This window comes from Vicugna pacos, chromosome 30 (genome assembly GCF_048564905.1).
Source record: "Vicugna pacos chromosome 30, VicPac4, whole genome shotgun sequence".
In the NCBI taxonomy this organism is placed as follows: Eukaryota; Metazoa; Chordata; class Mammalia; order Artiodactyla; family Camelidae; genus Vicugna; species Vicugna pacos.
In genome coordinates, this window is record NC_133016.1 from 28,162,286 (window position 1) to 28,178,806 (window position 16,521).

A 16,521-nucleotide genomic window follows, 5' to 3' on the forward strand; every position below is an offset into this window, starting at 1 on the left:
AGTGGAGGCAGCTCTCATCAGCGCTGGCACCACACTCTGAGTGGCAGTGACAGCAGTGACTGTGTGTGGACGTGAAAATTGTTGTTCCAAGAGTTTTACATGCTTTTCTGCATTTAATAATTAAAGCCCTCCTGTGAGGAAGGGTTTTAAGTTTTTAATGAATAATACATTTTATTTTGATATTGATAGATTTCAAAACTCCGGAAAATTTACAGGAGTAGTACAATAAATGCTTAGATACAGTTCACCTTAAAGGGCACTATTTGCCCTTTTGTGACGGGCTTATTTTAGCATAAATTTTCAAAGTTCATTCATATTGTAGCCTGAATCAGTACATTATTCTTTTTGTTTGATAATATCCTTTTCCTTTTTTTTCGTTTTTGGTCTATTTAAAAATATTTTCATTGAAGTCTAGTCAGTTTATAGTGTTGCATCAGTTTCTTGTGTACAGCACAAAACTTCAGTTAAATAGGAACATACCTGCATTCATTTTCATATTCTTTTTAAACATAAGTTACTATAAGTTATTAAATATATTCTCCTGTGCTATACAGTATATACTTGCTGTTTATTGTATACATACTCAGCATCTGCAAATCTTGAACTCCCAATTTATTCATTCCACACCCTCTCCCCTCTGGTAACCATAGTTTGGTTTCTATGTCTCTGTGTCTGTTTCTGTTCTGTAGATAAGTTTATCTTTTTGTTCCTTTGTTTTTGTTTTTTTTTTTTTGTTTTAGATTCCACATGTGAGCGATCTCATATGGTATTTTTCTTTCTCTTTCTGGCTTATTTCACTTAGAATGTCATTCTCCTGGTCCATTCATATTGCTGCAAATGGCATTATTTTATTATTATTTTATTGCTGAATAGTAGTCTATTGGACATATATACTACAACCTCTTTATCCAGTCGTCTGTCAGTGGACATTTAGGTTGTTTCCAAGTCTTGATATTGTAAATAATGCTGCTGTGAACATTGGGGTGAAACTGTCTTTTTGAATTACGTTTCCTTTCAGATATATGCCCTGGAGTGGGATTGCTGTGTCATCTGGGCCCCCAAGGTTTTGTCTTTTGAGGAACCTCTATACAGTTTTCCACAATGGCTCCACCAAACTGCATTCCCACCACAGTGTAGGAGTGTTCCCAATTCTCCACAGCCTCTCCAGCATTTAGTGTCTATGAACTTCTGAATGATGGCTATTCTGACTGGTGAAAGGTGATACTTGTTTGCAGTTTTGATTTGCATTTCTCTGATAATGATATTGAGCATTTTTTCATGTGCCTATTGGCCATTTGTATGTCTTCATTGGAGAAATGTTTCTTTAGGTCTTCTGCCCATTTTTGGATTGAATTGTTTGTTTTTCTTTTTTATCAAGTGTAAAAGCTGTTTACATATTCTGGGAATTAAGCCCTTGTCACTTTCATTTAATGCAACTATTTTCTCCCACTCCATAGGTTGTCTTTTTGCTTTAATTTTTGTTTTCTTTTCTGTGCAAAAGCTTGTAAGTTTAATTAGAACCCACTTGTATATTTTTGCTTGTATTTCTATTGCTTGAGTAGACTGCTCTTGGAAAATATTGTTGAGATATATGTCAGATGTTTTGCCTATGTCTTCATCTAAGAGGTTTATAGTGTCTTGTCTACAATTTTTAGTCTTTAAGCCATTTTGAATTCATTTTTTTGTATGTTGTGAGGGGGTAGTCTAACTTCATTGATTTACATGCAGCTGTGCAGTTTTCCCTGCACCATTTGCTGAAGAGGCTGTCTTTGCTCAATTGTATGTTCTCACCTCCTTTGTCAAAGATTCAATTACCAAAAGTTTGTGGGACTATTCTTGGTAATTTTGTTTATCCATTCATTGATGGATGGATATTTTTAGTGACTTTTAGCTACTCTGAATGATACTGCTATGAATATTGATGTGCAAGTTTTTGTGAGAATACATTTCCATTCTGTTGGCTGTACAGTTGGCCCACCATATCTGTAGTTTCCACTTCATGGATCCAGATGGCTGATTGCAAAGGGACTTGATCATCCTTGGATTATGGTATCCAGGGTGGGGGTTCCTGAAACCAACCCCCCGAGGACACTGAAGGATGACTCTACATGTAGGAGTGGAATTGCTCAGCCACATAACTCTAACCTTTTGAGGAAACATCGGGCTCTTCCAAAGAAGCTGCACCATTGCCCCTTTCCAACGGCTGCATATTGAGGGTATCCATTTCTCTGCCTCCTGATTGACACTTGTTATTGTCCATGTTTTGATTATAACCATCCTAGTGAGTTTAAAATGAGATCTCATTTTGATTTTGATTTCACTAGTGATGCTGACCATCTTTTCAGATGCTTATTGGCCAATTGTGTATCTATTTAAATCCTTGGCAAATTAAAAAATTGGGTCGATTTTCTTTGTATTGTTCAGTTGTAAGCATTTGTTTTATATCCTGGATACTAGTCTCTTATTAGATATATGCTTTGCAAGATTTTTCTCCTATTCTGCAGATTGTCATTTCACTTTAATTTTTTTAAACATTAAAACAATTTCTTTATAGGGGAGGTAATTAGATTTATTCATTTTGTTTTTCTTCCTTAGCACGCACTCTATCATTTGAGCTACCCCTTTCCCCTTTCATTTCACACTCTTGATGTTGTCCTTTGTAACAAATGATTTTAATTTGATGAAGTCCATTTTATCTATTTTGTTTTATCACTTGTGCTCTTGGTATTGTATCTAGGAAGCCATAGCCTATTCTATGACCACAAAGATTCATACTATGTCTTCTTTTAGAAAGTTCATATATTTAGTTTTTACGTTTCTGTCTGTGATCCATTTTGAATTAATATTTGTTATATAAAATACGGGGTCCAGATTCCAGATTCATTCTTTTGCCTTCAGATACCCAGGTGTCTCTGCTCCATTTGTTGGATAGACTATACTTTCAATGGAGTGTTGTTGGCACATTTCTGGAAAACTGACTGTAAATGTAAGTTTCCCCCCAGGATTTTTTATTGTGTCTCATAGATTTCTGCATCCAAACTTATGACAGAAGCATAATGACTTGAGTGCTATAGATTTGCTGTAACCTTTGAGTGAGTCCTCCAAATTTGCTCTTCTTTTTCAAGATTGTTTTGGCTGACCTGGGTCCCTTGCTTTCAATATGAATTTTGGGATCAGTTTTTCAATTTTTGCAAAGAAGTCAGCTGGAATTTTGATAGGGATTCCATTAAATATGTAGATTACTTTGGGAAGTCTTAACATTTTTAACAATATTTTCTACCATTGCATGATCATGGGATGCCTTCCATATATGAAGATATTTTAAAATTTTTTTGGTGATACTTCAAAATATTCAATGTACAAATCTTGTAAACTTTTGTTAAATGTATCTCTCATTTTATTTTTTATGCAGTTGTAAATGGAACGGCTTAGCTTCATAAGGGTGGGACTATATATATCAATTTATTTATTTCTAGGATTCCTACATAGCAAATACACTAGGTTTATATTTGCTACATTGATCTATCCACAATTCTTCCCACCCCCGTGTCATAAGAAACCAAGACCCAGCTTAAGCCATCTGAACACCTATGTGGAAGTGAGAAATGAGACCTTTGGGTGGGGTTTGTGTAGATGATACTGAGATCTTATTCAGGATGGCTTCATCTTAATTTCTTTTAAACAATCCTTTCAGAGTACATAGTCAGATACATTAGGAAAATGCTGTTTTGATGTGCGGAGGAGCTAAGACTATAATTTTCAAGTAATTTCTAGTGAGAGTGTTGTACTTGAAACATAATTTGCATCAATCTTTGAAGATTTATGTTTCAGGAGCTTTGAGTAAATAATACCTGTCTTTATTCAATAACTACAACTAAATGCTCAAGCAACATGTAAGAGTTTGAGCAAACTGCTCCCGCCCCGTAGTGCTGGTTGGTTGCAGCTGTAACTGGAGTCAGCGCTTACCTCGCCCAGTACACTTGTGCTGATCTGCTCAAAACAGTTCGTCCAACAGTTTGTCGGTAGTCTTTTAGACAAAGCCATAAAGCATTGATTTAAGGTTGCTGGAATGTAATCTATTCTTATTAATATTAAGTAAGCACATATTGAGTACTTACTGTATGTTGGGAATTGTCCCTCAGCCTCACATGAATATTACTTCTAATAAAACCTCTCATATTTCCCTGTTATTTGCACTTTACAGATAAGGAGACTGAGGATTAGGTCTTCTCTCTTTTGGGGGGAGCTCATTATCAATGATGGGAAGTTGTAAGGAAAAAGATATTGATTCATCCAGAGAAAATATTTTTCTGAGATTCAGTATTGAAGAAGGTAACCACTGAAGAGGGTGATCATTGTTTGAGTGAGACGAGCCCCGGGTTGTACGGAGTCAGCATCCCTGTCCTGGACGCTGCACGTGTAGAGCTGCGTGGTGGGTGAGGCCGCGCGGCAGCGCAGGGAAAGCGGATGCCGGGCCGTTGGGCTGTGCTCAGGCCCGGTGGGGCTTTCTCCTAAGAGCAGTGGACCGTCATTGACAGATTTTAAGTAGGCTTGTGCGATGCTCTCGTAGATCACTTTTGTCTTGTAGAATGCTTAGAAACATTTAGAAGGCTCAGCAGGAGGTGATGTGATGAGTCAGAGTAGGGTGGCTGCGAGGTGTAGCAGTGTTCAATTTTCAAGTGATTTTCAGTCCCAGGTTTGTGGCTCAGTAGCCGTGTCACTTTGGATGACACACCCAAGGAAGTGAAACAATTTATCTAATCAATAGAAGCAGTGATGTACCGAACTCCCAGGACTGCTGTGTAGATCCAGTGAGATAACGTGTGCACAGTGTGCAGCATGGTCCCCAGCACAGAGTCAGTGCTGAGGGAGTGCCAGTGAGTACCTGGTAGGACAGGTGTGGGTGGTGGATCTCGTTGACTGAGGAAATTTGCCCCTGAAGGAGGGGTCTTGTCACATCTGTGAGTGATTGGCCTGAGCTGGGAGAGGCAGGGAGACCTTGCCCCCGACCAAGGGCCCTGGGCAGGATGGCTATGGGAGGAACACCGTGAAGTTAGCTCTTTGCAGGTGGAGTTGGAGGTGCCCTTGAGACATCTAAGTGCAGTGTCACAATCACAGAAGTGGTCTGGTCCCGGGCTGTGCATTTTCCTGCTGAGATATTGATCTCTGAACGCGAAGACATACTTTACAGGACAAGTGAATAGTAGTATCATCTCTCATCAAAGCTCACATCTCTTTATTCATCACTCACTTTGCTAATTGGGTACTTACAGAACACACTTCACTGTCCTCCCCTGGGCTCAGGCTCCACAGAAAAGAGCTGGTGAGTCTCCCTCTTTTCCAGAAGAAGACACACTTAGCTGGTAGACTTCTATACCTCGCCAGACTTAGAATTTTAGGTTGTTGATTTAATTCTATTTTCTGTTGGTCATCTCCTGACAGGAGAGACGTTTTACCTCATGGTCAGGTTTCAATTAGCTGTTACTGAGAATTGCTGGTCTGATCCATAGTGTATTTATTCTATTAACTTTGTAGAGTACTTATCATTTTTCTGTCTTTGCTCTTTAATTTTGTTTGCCCCTTCAATTTTCTATCTTATTTGGGACCTTATTTTATTTTTTAATTAAAAAATGTCTATTAGCAGTTAACAAAACAAAAGCAAAGAAAAAATGCACATGATAGCTAAATTTAGAAAATATCTTGTGTGTTTTCTGTCTCAGCAATGGAGGGTTCTAGAAACTCGTGAAAAGCTTCATTACATAAGTTCCTTTAAATTCTGATTAAGAAATAAAACCTTCCTTCCTCATCTTTCAAGCTGCACAGCTAATTGTCAAGAAAGTGAGGGGAAATTCTCAGAAGCCAAGACAAACCAGAAAGCAGGGATTCTGGGAGATACGTGAGCCTTAGAAGCCCTGGGGTGCCGGTTGGCTCCTGAACTGAGTTTCAGTTGCCCTGGCAGGAGGGCAGGAGGTGAGCCTGTGGCCTCTCACACTGGGAGTTGGATGGCTGTTCTTATATAAGGCCAAACACATCCTGAGAATCCTGCTTTATAAAAGGTTGAATTAGAAAGAAAAGAATAAAAGCATTCCTCAAGGCAAGGAAGTACGGAAAGTAAAATTTTTTGGAAGCGGGAAAAATAACATATCCAAAGTAAGGATTTAGTTTAAAGCTGTTCTGGCATGAGAGTGACCAAAAACCCATGGCAGAAAATCACAGCTCCTCCCGGAAAGAGAAGGTGTGTTTTGAATGAATCAGTGGACAGCCATTCTGAAAAAGGCCTCCAGAGTCTTCTGGATCAAGATACTGGACTCAAACACCTCCCTTCCATGGTCTCATTTAAATAACCAGAAAGGTTTTAAAGGAAAGAAGCCATAATCATAGTTCTATTTATTGACATTACTTTATGCTAGGAATTCAAAGGTGACTATGGAGTTGTCTCCTCTTTTATGGACCTTACTTTCTATTTGACATAGTTGGGGAACTTGGTGGAGGGTGGTGTTAGTATGTTGCAATTAACCAGGAGAGGAGTTTAAGAAAGCAGTGAAGGGTTGGTGACATTTTTCGCTGAGGACAGTCCTGTTCAGTTGGCTTGTAATTACAGGCTCGTTGAGTTGTCACTGGAGGGAATTAATCTTAAGGAATTTGGACTTAGCTCAGGCCTCTTCAGAATGGACAAGTGAACCTGGAGAAAGACAGTCAAATCTGTGCAGACATTGAAGTTCACTTCAACATGTGGTATCCATGAGCCAAAGATAGGACTAGTAGGCAGCACTTCTTGAGGACAGAGGAGTGGTTTTTAAGGTTCTTCAAGAATGAATCCCAAGGTACCGGGATGGCCAGTTGTCAAACTGTGACTTTGCTCTTTGGACGGTGTATCCACCAAGGGTATTGGCCGTTTATAAGTTTCCATTTCTCCTTAATACATGTCAGGTTATGAGGACGTGGGCATAAACGTTTCACACCTTGTCAAGGTGACTTTGGGTACCTGCCTAGAATCATGGGCATAGTTGCGGCTGCGTCATACATCTTGCCGCACATCCCGCTCCCCGGCTCCGTGATCACGGCAGAGTGGTTCCTTATTGAGCTGTCCATCTCCTCTGTGACATTGTAACCAAACAAAAGATTGGAGAGTATTAGCTTGGCTTTTTTCTTTTCTAACATTCCCTTCAAATTATGATGACTGATAGTGGACCCAGTTACGTTTGCAGATGATTTACAAGTAGGGCTGTCAGTACAAACCTTGTAATCCCCGCTGTGTGATCTAGAGAAGAAAGTTACACTCTTTCCAAATTGTTTTGATGCACTTATGTGGGAAAATGATGTATGTTTGAATATGTATTTCCTCTCTTACTCATCATGGCTAGAGATGAATATTTGTAGACATGGAATGAGTACTCTGTATTTGACCTGTATGGTCCCCTAAATTCTCCCCAGCTTTTTAAAGTCATCACTGGAGTGCTACCTCCAGAGTGCCGCAAAGCATCCAACACTGCCTGCTCTTCGGACACTGTAAGTTTCCAAGTTGGAGAAGGCTGCTGGCTGGTGAGGCAATCTCTCGCACATCTCTGGTTGGGTGATGTGAGCTGAGAACACAAGAATTGGCAGACAGTAACTAACCACGATCACGTCCATTTCTGGAACACTCATGGAGGATTTTACACCTATGCTAGTGGAATACGTTATTTCATTTAGTTTTCCCAAAAATCATAATTAGATTTTATCACCTGTATTAAAAAGGAAACTGTCAAAGCGAGTGACGTGCAGACTTTGGACTGGAACACGGGTCTTTCTGATCCCTGTCTCTGTTCCCTCCCCGGCCTATCCTTGCAAATGACCAGGAGACTCTTCCTCTGTCTTGAGTTTCCCTCTGATGTTACCGCTCTCTTTGTTTCTAAGAGAGGAAAACAAGTCTAAACTTACTTTCCAGTTGGAAATGGAATGGAGAGTTAACGTTGGAAGCCGGGAGAATCTGTCCTGTGATGAAGTGGTCTCCGAGCCACTTCCACTGGGATGTCACATCACTGTCTGGGCCCCTTGCTCAGCCTGTGCACAGGTGACAGCGCAGTTGTGCCGAGCAGTCCTCCCGGACAGGGCAGTGGGTTGGAAATGAGTTTGGGGATTTGGTTTCATTACACAAGTTCCTGAGGGCCTTGACCTGGCACTTCGAGTGGGAGCATTCCCTGTCCCACAGACTGTGCTCTGGGCCCGTGCAGACCTGACGTGGCCTCAGCCTGAGTCTCAGGGCCCGTGGTGATGAGGAGCATTTTAGCCCAGGGTCTGCCGGAGGCTCTGAGACTACTGGGCTGTGGGACTTTGTCCAGGATGATAATAATTCCTCCCCGAGTTTCAGATTTCCTTGCCTGTGAGCCGGGGTAGTAGTTGTTTCTGAGATGATTGTAATGATTCAGTAATGGGCGCAGCGTGTGCTGACAGGTAGCTGGGTGCTTTAGGAGCAGAAGTCGCAATCACTCTGTCAGCCTCTCCCTGTGCGCTCTGTGCTTTGAGAAGTTGTGTGTTTGGTGAAAGTCCCGCCCAGACCCTAGGGTCTAGATGAACTGTTGTTCCTTTACTTTCCCTTCCTTTTCCTCTTTCCCTTCTCTGTGTCCCATGTTTAGGTAGCAGATTCCTCTATTTCAGGGAATACGGGCTTTTCTAGTAAAGGGACAGGTGGAATGCGGAGAGGTGGGGCCCAGAGGGGGTCTGGAGTGTCTGCACAGTGCTGCTTCCCTGCGTTTCTGCATCCGGTCCCATCAGTGCACTAAGTCAGCCTTCCTCTTCCTTCCTGTGTCATCGGGTCTCTGTTTTAAGGGAAAACCATTTTTATGGGTCTTTGTTCACTTACGTGTTTCATTCAGATGCTTGTTGCTTTTCTCCCTGTGCTTCAGCGTTCCGAGGAGAAAATTCAGCCGTGCAGCATCCTCTCCGAGCTCTACGAGTTGATCGGCTTCCACTGCAAGTCCACCTTCTTCAAGCGGGTGGCCCCCGTGCGGCACGCGGCCCCCGGCATCCCGGAGCCTGGCGGGAAGGCCTGCTCCCGACTCCTCCTGCAGACGCTTCCTGGCTACAGTCTGTCACTGGACTTGCAGGACTTCAGCAAATGTGTTGGAACTAAAACATTGCTTCAGCCCCATTAACCATGCCTGGTTTGGGCCCTGCTGTCCTGCCTCATCAGGGTGAATCTTGATTCATTTAGAACAGGGCTCAGCAGACTTTTCCTTTCAAGGGCTTGGGGGTAAATATTTCAGGGTCTGAAAACCTCCTGATCTCTGGTGCAGCTGCTCAGCTCTACTCTTTAGATGCCAGAACAGCCAGATAGTCCACACACCCATAGAGCTTTATTAACAGCGGTGGCTGGGGCTGGATTGGGTGTATGAACTGCAGTTTGCCCCCACAGCCTCCTCAATATTGACACCTGCACCAGAGTGTACATTTGTGACAATGGGTGAACCTACACTGACATGTCATCATCACCCATAGCCCATAGTTGACACTAGGATTTACACATTGTGTTGTGCACTCTGTGGGTTTGGACAGATGTACAATGACATGTATCCACCATCACAGCATCATACAGAGTCGTGTGTCTTAGTGACCTTAAAATGCTCCGTGCTGCACCTCATTCATTGCTCTTTCCCCTCTAGCCTCTGGCAGCCACTGATCTTTCAGTCTCTGTGTTTTTCCCTTTCCCAGAACACCATACAGTTGGAATCAGACAGTTGCTGAAACTTCCCAGATTGGCTTCTTTCACTTGGTAATATGCATTTAAGGTTCCTCCATGTCTTTTCATTCCTTGATAACTCATTTCATTTTAGCACCAAATAATAGTCCATTTTCTGGCGGGACCACAGTTTATTTATCCATTCACCTACTGAAGAAGAGCTTAGTTGCTTCTGAATCCTGTTGAGTATGAATAAAGCTGCTATTAACATCTGTATGCAGATTTGTGTGTGAACATAAGTTTCCATTTCATCGAGTAAACACCAAGGAGCACAGTTGCCGGATCATATGTTAGAATTACGTCTAGCTCTGTAAAAAATTGCCAGACCGTCTTCCAAAGTACCTGGGCCATTTTTCATTCCCACCAACAATGCATTATAATTTCTGGTGCTCCACATCCTCACCAGCATTCGGTGCTGTCAGTGTTCTGCATTTTGGCAGTTCTGACAGGTGTGCAGTGGTATCTCGCTGTTTCAGTCTGCATCCCCTTGATGACAGGTGCTGTGGAGCATCTTTCCAAAGGCTTCTTTGGCATCCAGATTTCTTCATTGATGAGGTGTGTGTTCAGGCATTTTGCTCATTTTTTAATCAGGTTATTCATCCTTCTTGTTGAGTGTAAAGAAATTTTGGTATATTCTGGATTTCAGCCCTTTATCAGTGTGTCCCTGCCCTTCACCTTCAGTGCCAGAGTTGTCCTTTGGGTCTCAGTGGAGTGTCAGATCTTCAAAGAGATTCCCTGTCTTCCCTCAGCCTAAATACTGTCCTTGTATTTTTCACTTTCAGTGACTCATTTTGTTCTTTTTAAATAGCATTTCCCATAATTTGTAAGTATATTAAAGACAAAAGGGCAATGATTGAACACCGCCTGCCCCACCAGGCTGTGTGCCCTGTGAGAGCAGAGGCCCTGTCCCCACTCACCGTTTCCCATGACAGCACATGGCACATGTCCATGTAAAAGTGTGTAACGTGGGGCCAAACCTGATGAGCAGCTATGACGACATGTGTTGTCTACCATTTATTGAGTAGACTTTGTTTCTGATCTTAATTAATAAATCATATGAATGAAACTTGGTTGTTTTGAAAAATAAAACAACAAAGCACACCTCAATGTGATTGGTAATTTCTACTTAGATTTCTGACCCAGGAGGGGATGTTCACCATCATTTTGTGGAGGAGGTTGGGAAGGTAAAGTAAGAGAGTGAGATCAAATAAAGTAAAAATGATAACAGTCAGTTGGCTTTATTTTCACTGAAATAAAAGTTATTTTAAACCCTATCTCAGCTGTTGTCCTGTGGTTTTAAACATTTCTCATAGAATTAAATGGAAGCCCACTAAACCCTGAAAGGGAAACTGTGTGCTCAGGTCCTGAAAATTGTTCATGTCTATTTCTTGAGATACAAATTTCCCTGCTGGTTACAGAAATACGAGGCGGGAACACAACAGTGCACTGCATGTGTCTGCCGGCTTCACGGGCTGCTCAGTGTCAATTTCATTTTTTTGGGATGCAGTTTAGGACGGATTTCCATGAGAAATATTGCTCAGACTTTTCCTGAATGAAGGATTGAATGTTCCACAGGAAATATTATGAAACAGAGTGACAAGGCACAAGGGTTTCCCATAAAGGAATAGTTGATATAATAAACTCTCATTATGGTGAATATTTTTAATAAAAGCAAGTTGAAAATTTTATCACTAGGTCAAATGGCACAAATCCGTCTGAAGAAAAAAGATTCAAATTTTATAGAAGAAGTGGTTTGAATCAAGTAGAAATTATGATTTCTACAATATTTGTTGTAAGAACTTATACTCAGTCTTATCATAATTGCCGGTGGTAGGAAGTGGATCATTATTTATTTATTAAAAAAAATTCACAAGGTGCTATTTGCCCCATTCTTGATGCAGCAGTCCTGTGGTTAGATAAGTTGGGACATTTAGGAAACTTAGCTAGGTTTTCCGGACATTGATTTCAGCAACTTTATATTTACTACAATCTCTTCTTTTGTGTTGGCATATGGTCCATACAAAAATATGGGGAGGAACAACCTCCAACTCGGTTTTACAGTGCAAACCGCAGGAAATTCAAACCGGCACTAGGAAACAAACTGAGAAACCACAGTAAGGGTTTCTCCTGCAACCCGTTCCCTTTGTGCTGGATGAACGAACGTCTCTCCACATGCTCAGTTCTGAGAGATAAGTGTGTGTGAAAGCCGTCCTTCACCTAGCTTGAAGGGAACACAAAGTTTCTTTTCAGTTGCCAACTCCACTCCATACATATATATGGGGAGGTACAAGCTCCAACTCGGTTTTACAGTGAAAACGGCAGGCACTTCAAACCGGCACTAGGAAACAGACTGAGAAACCAGAGTAAGGGTTTCCCCTGCAACCCGTTCCCTTTGTGCTGGATGAACGAACGTCTCTCCACATGCTCAGTTCTGAGAGATAAGTGTGTGTAAAAGCCGTCCTTCACCTAGCTTGAAGGGAACACAAAGTTTCTTTTCAGTTGCCAACTCCACTCCATACATATATATGGGGAGGTACAAGCTCCAACTCGGTTTTACAGTGAAAACGGCAGGCACTTCAAACCGGCACTAGGAAACCGACTGAGAAACCAGAGTAAGGGTTTCTCCTGCAACCCGTTCCCTTTGTGCTGGATGAACGAACGTCTCTCCACATGCTCAGTTCTGAGAGATAAGTGTGTGTGAAAGCCGTCCTTCACCTAGCTTGAAGGGAACACAAAGTTTCTTTTCAGTTGCCAACTCCACTCCATACATATATATGGGGAGGTACAAGCTCCAACTCGGTTTTACAGTGAAAACGGCAGGCACTTCAAACCGGCACTAGGAAACCGACTGAGAAACCAGAGTAAGGGTTTCTCCTGCAACCCGTTCCCTTTGTGCTGGATGAACGAACGTCTCTCCACATGCTCAGTTCTGAGAGATAAGTGTGTGTGAAAGCCGTCCTTCACCTAGCTTGAAGGGAACACAAAGTTTCTTTTCAGTTGCCAACTCCACTCCATACATATATATGGGGAGGTACAAGCTCCAACTCGGTTTTACAGTGAAAACGGCAGGCACTTCAAACCGGCACTAGGAAACAGACTGAGAAACCAGAGTAAGGGTTTCTCCTGCAACCCGTTCCCTTTGTGCTGGATGAACGAACGTCTCTCCACATGCTCAGTTCTGAGGGATAAGTGTGTGTGAAAGCCGTCCTTCAACTAGCTTGAAGGGAACACAAAGTTTCTTTTCAGTTGCCAACTCCACTCCATACATATATATGGGGAGGTACAAGCTCCAACTCGGTTTTACAGTGAAAACGGCAGGCACTTCAAACCGGCACTAGGAAACCGACTGAGAATCCAGATTAAGGGTTTCTCCTGCAACCCGTTCCCTTTGTGCTGGATGAACGAACGTCTCTCCACATGCTCAGTTCTGAGAGATAAGTGTGTGTGAAAGCCGTCCTTCACCTAGCTTGAAGGGAACACAAAGTTTCTTTTCAGTTGCAAACTCCACTCCATACATATATATGGGGAGGTCCAAGCTCCAACTCGGTTTTACAGTGAAAACGGCAGGCACTTCAAACCGGCACTAGGAAACAGACTGAGAAACCAGAGTAAGGGTTTCTCCTGCAACCCGTTCCCTTTGTGCTGGATGAACGAACGTCTCTCCACATGCTCAGTTCTGAGAGATAAGTGTGTGTGAAAGCCGTCCTTCACCTAGCTTGAAGGGAACACAAAGTTTCTTTTCAGTTGCAAACTCCACTCCATACATATATATGGGGAAGTACAAGTTCCAACTCGGTTTTGCAGTGAAAACGGCAGGCACTTCAAACCGGCACTAGGAAACAGACTGAGAAACCAGAGTAAGGGTTTCTCCTGCAACCCGTTCCCTTTGTGCTGGATGAACGAACGTCTCTCCACATGCTCAGTTCTGCGAGATAAGTGTGTGTGAAAGCCATCCTTCACCAAGCTTGAAGGGAACACAAAGTTTCTTTTCAGTTGCAAACTCCACTCCATACATATATATGGGGAGGTACAAGCTCCAACTCGGTTTTACAGTGAAAACGGCAGGCACTTCAAACCGGCACTAGGAAACAGACTGAGAAACAACAGTAAGGGTTTCCCCTGCAACCCGTTCCCTTTGTGCTGGATGAACGAACGTCTCTCCACATGCTCAGTTCTGAGAGATAAGTGTGTGTGAAAGCCGTCCTTCACCTAGCTTGAAGGGAACACAAAGTTTCTTTTCAGTTGCCAACTCCACTCCATACATATATATGGGGAGGTACAAGCTCCAACTCGGTTTTACAGTGAAAACGGCAGGCACTTCAAACCGGCACTAGGAAACAGACTGAGAAACCAGAGTAAGGGTTTCTCCTGCAACCCGTTCCCTTTGTGCTGGATGAACGAACGTCTCTCCACATGCTCAGTTCTGAGAGATAAGTGTGTGTGAAAGCCGTCCTTCACCTAGCTTGAAGGGAACACAAAGTTTCTTTTCAGTTGCCAACTCCACTCCATACATATATATGGGGAGGTACAAGCTCAAACTCGGTTTTACAGTGAAAACGGCAGGCACTTCAAACCGGCACTAAGAAACAGACTGAGAAACCAGAGTAAGGGTTTCTCCTGCAACCCGTTCCCTTTGTGCTGGATGAACGAACGTCTCTCCACATGCTCAGTTCTGAGAGATAAGTGTGTGTGAAAGCCGTCCTTCACCTAGCTTGAAGGGAACACAAAGTTTCTTTTCAGTTGCCAACTGCACTCCATACATATATATGGGGAGGTACAAGCTCCAACTCGGTATTACAGTGAAAACGGCAGGCACTTCAAACCGGCACTAGGAAACCGACTGAGAAACCAGAGTAAGGGTTTCTCCTGCAACCCGTTCCCTTTGTGCTGGATGAACGAACGTCTCTCCACATGCTCAGTTCTGAGAGATAAGTGTGTGTGAAAGCCGTCCTTCACCTAGCTTGAAGGGAACACAAAGTTTCTTTTCAGTTGCCAACTTCACTCCATACATATATATGGGGAGGTAAAAGCTCCAACTCGGTTTTACAGTGAAAACGACAGGCACTTCAACCCGGCACTAGGAAACAGACTGAGAAACCAGAGTAAGGGTTTCACCTGCAACCCGTTCCCTTTGTGCTGGATGAACGAACGTCTTTCCACATGCTCAGTTCTGAGAGATAAGTGTGTGTGAAAGCCGTCCTTCACCTAGCTTGAAGGGAACACAAAGTTTCTTTTCAGTTGCAAACTCCACTCCATACATATATATGGGGAGGTACAAGCTCCAACTCGGTTTTACAGTGAAAACGGCAGGCACTTCAAACCGGCACTAGGAAACAGACTGAGAAACCAGAGTAAGGGTTTCTCCTGCAACCCGTTCCCTTTGTGCTGGATGAAAGAAAGTCTCTCCACATGCTCAGGTCTGAGAGATAAGTGTGTGTAAATGCCGTCCTTCAACTAGCTTGAAGGGAACACAAAGTTTCTTTTCAGTTGCAAACTCCACTCCATACATATATATGGGGAGGTACAAGTTCCAACTCGGTTTTACAGTGAAAACGGTAGGCACTTCAAACCGGCACTAGGAAACAGACTGAGAAACCAGAGTAAGGGTTCCTCCTGCAACCCGTTCCCTTTGTGCTGGATGAACGAACGTCTTTCCACATGCTCAGTTCTGAGAGATAAGTGTGTGTGAAAGCCGTCCTTCACCTAGCTTGAAGGGAACACAAAGTTTCTTTTCAGTTGCAAACTCCACTCCATACATATATATGGGGAGGTACAAGCTCCAACTCGGTTTTACAGTGAAAACGGCAGGCACTTCAAACCGGCACTAGGAAACAGACTGAGAAACCAGAGTAAGGGTTTCTCCTGCAACCCGTTCCCTTTGTGCTGGATGAAAGAAAGTCTCTCCACATGCTCAGGTCTGAGAGATAAGTGTGTGTGAAAGCCGTCCTTCACCTAGCTTGAAGGGAACACAAAGTTTCTTTTCAGTTGCAAACTCCACTCCATACATATATATGGGGAGGTACAAGTTCCACCTCGGTTTTACAGTGAAAACGGCAGGCACTTCAAACCGGCACTAGGAAACAGACTGAGAAACCAGAGTAAGGGTTCCTCCTGCAACCCGTTCCCTTTGTGCTGGATGAACGAACGTCTCTCCACATGCTCAGTTCTGAGAGATATGTGTGTGTGAAAGCCGTCCTTCACCTAGCTTGAAGGGAACACAAAGTTTCTTTTCAGTTTCCAACTCCACTCCATACATATATATGGGGAGGTACAAGCTCCAACTCGGTTTTACAGTGAAAACGGCAGGCACTTCAAATCGGCACTAGGAAACAGACTGAGAAACCAGAGTAAGGGTTTCTCCTGCAACCCGTTCCCTTTGTGCTGGATGAACGAACGTCTCTCCACATGCTCAGTTCTGAGAGATAAGTGTGTGTGAAAGCCGTCCTTCACCTAGCTTGAAGGGAACACAAAGTTTCTTTTCAGTTGCCAACTGCACTCCATACATATATATGGGGAGGTACAAGCTCCAACTCGGTTTTACAGTGAAAACGGCAGGCACTTCAAACCGGCACTAGGAAACAGACTGAGAAACCAGAGTAAGGGTTTCTCCTGCAACCCGTTCCCTTTGTGCTGGATGAACGAACGTCTCTCCACATGCTCAGTTCTGAGAGATAAGTGTGTGTGAAAGCCGTCCTTCACCTAGCTTGAAGGGAACACAAAGTTTCTTTTCAGTTGCAAACTCCACTCCATAAATATATATGGGGAGGTACAAGTTCCAACTCGGTTTTACAGTGAAAACGGCG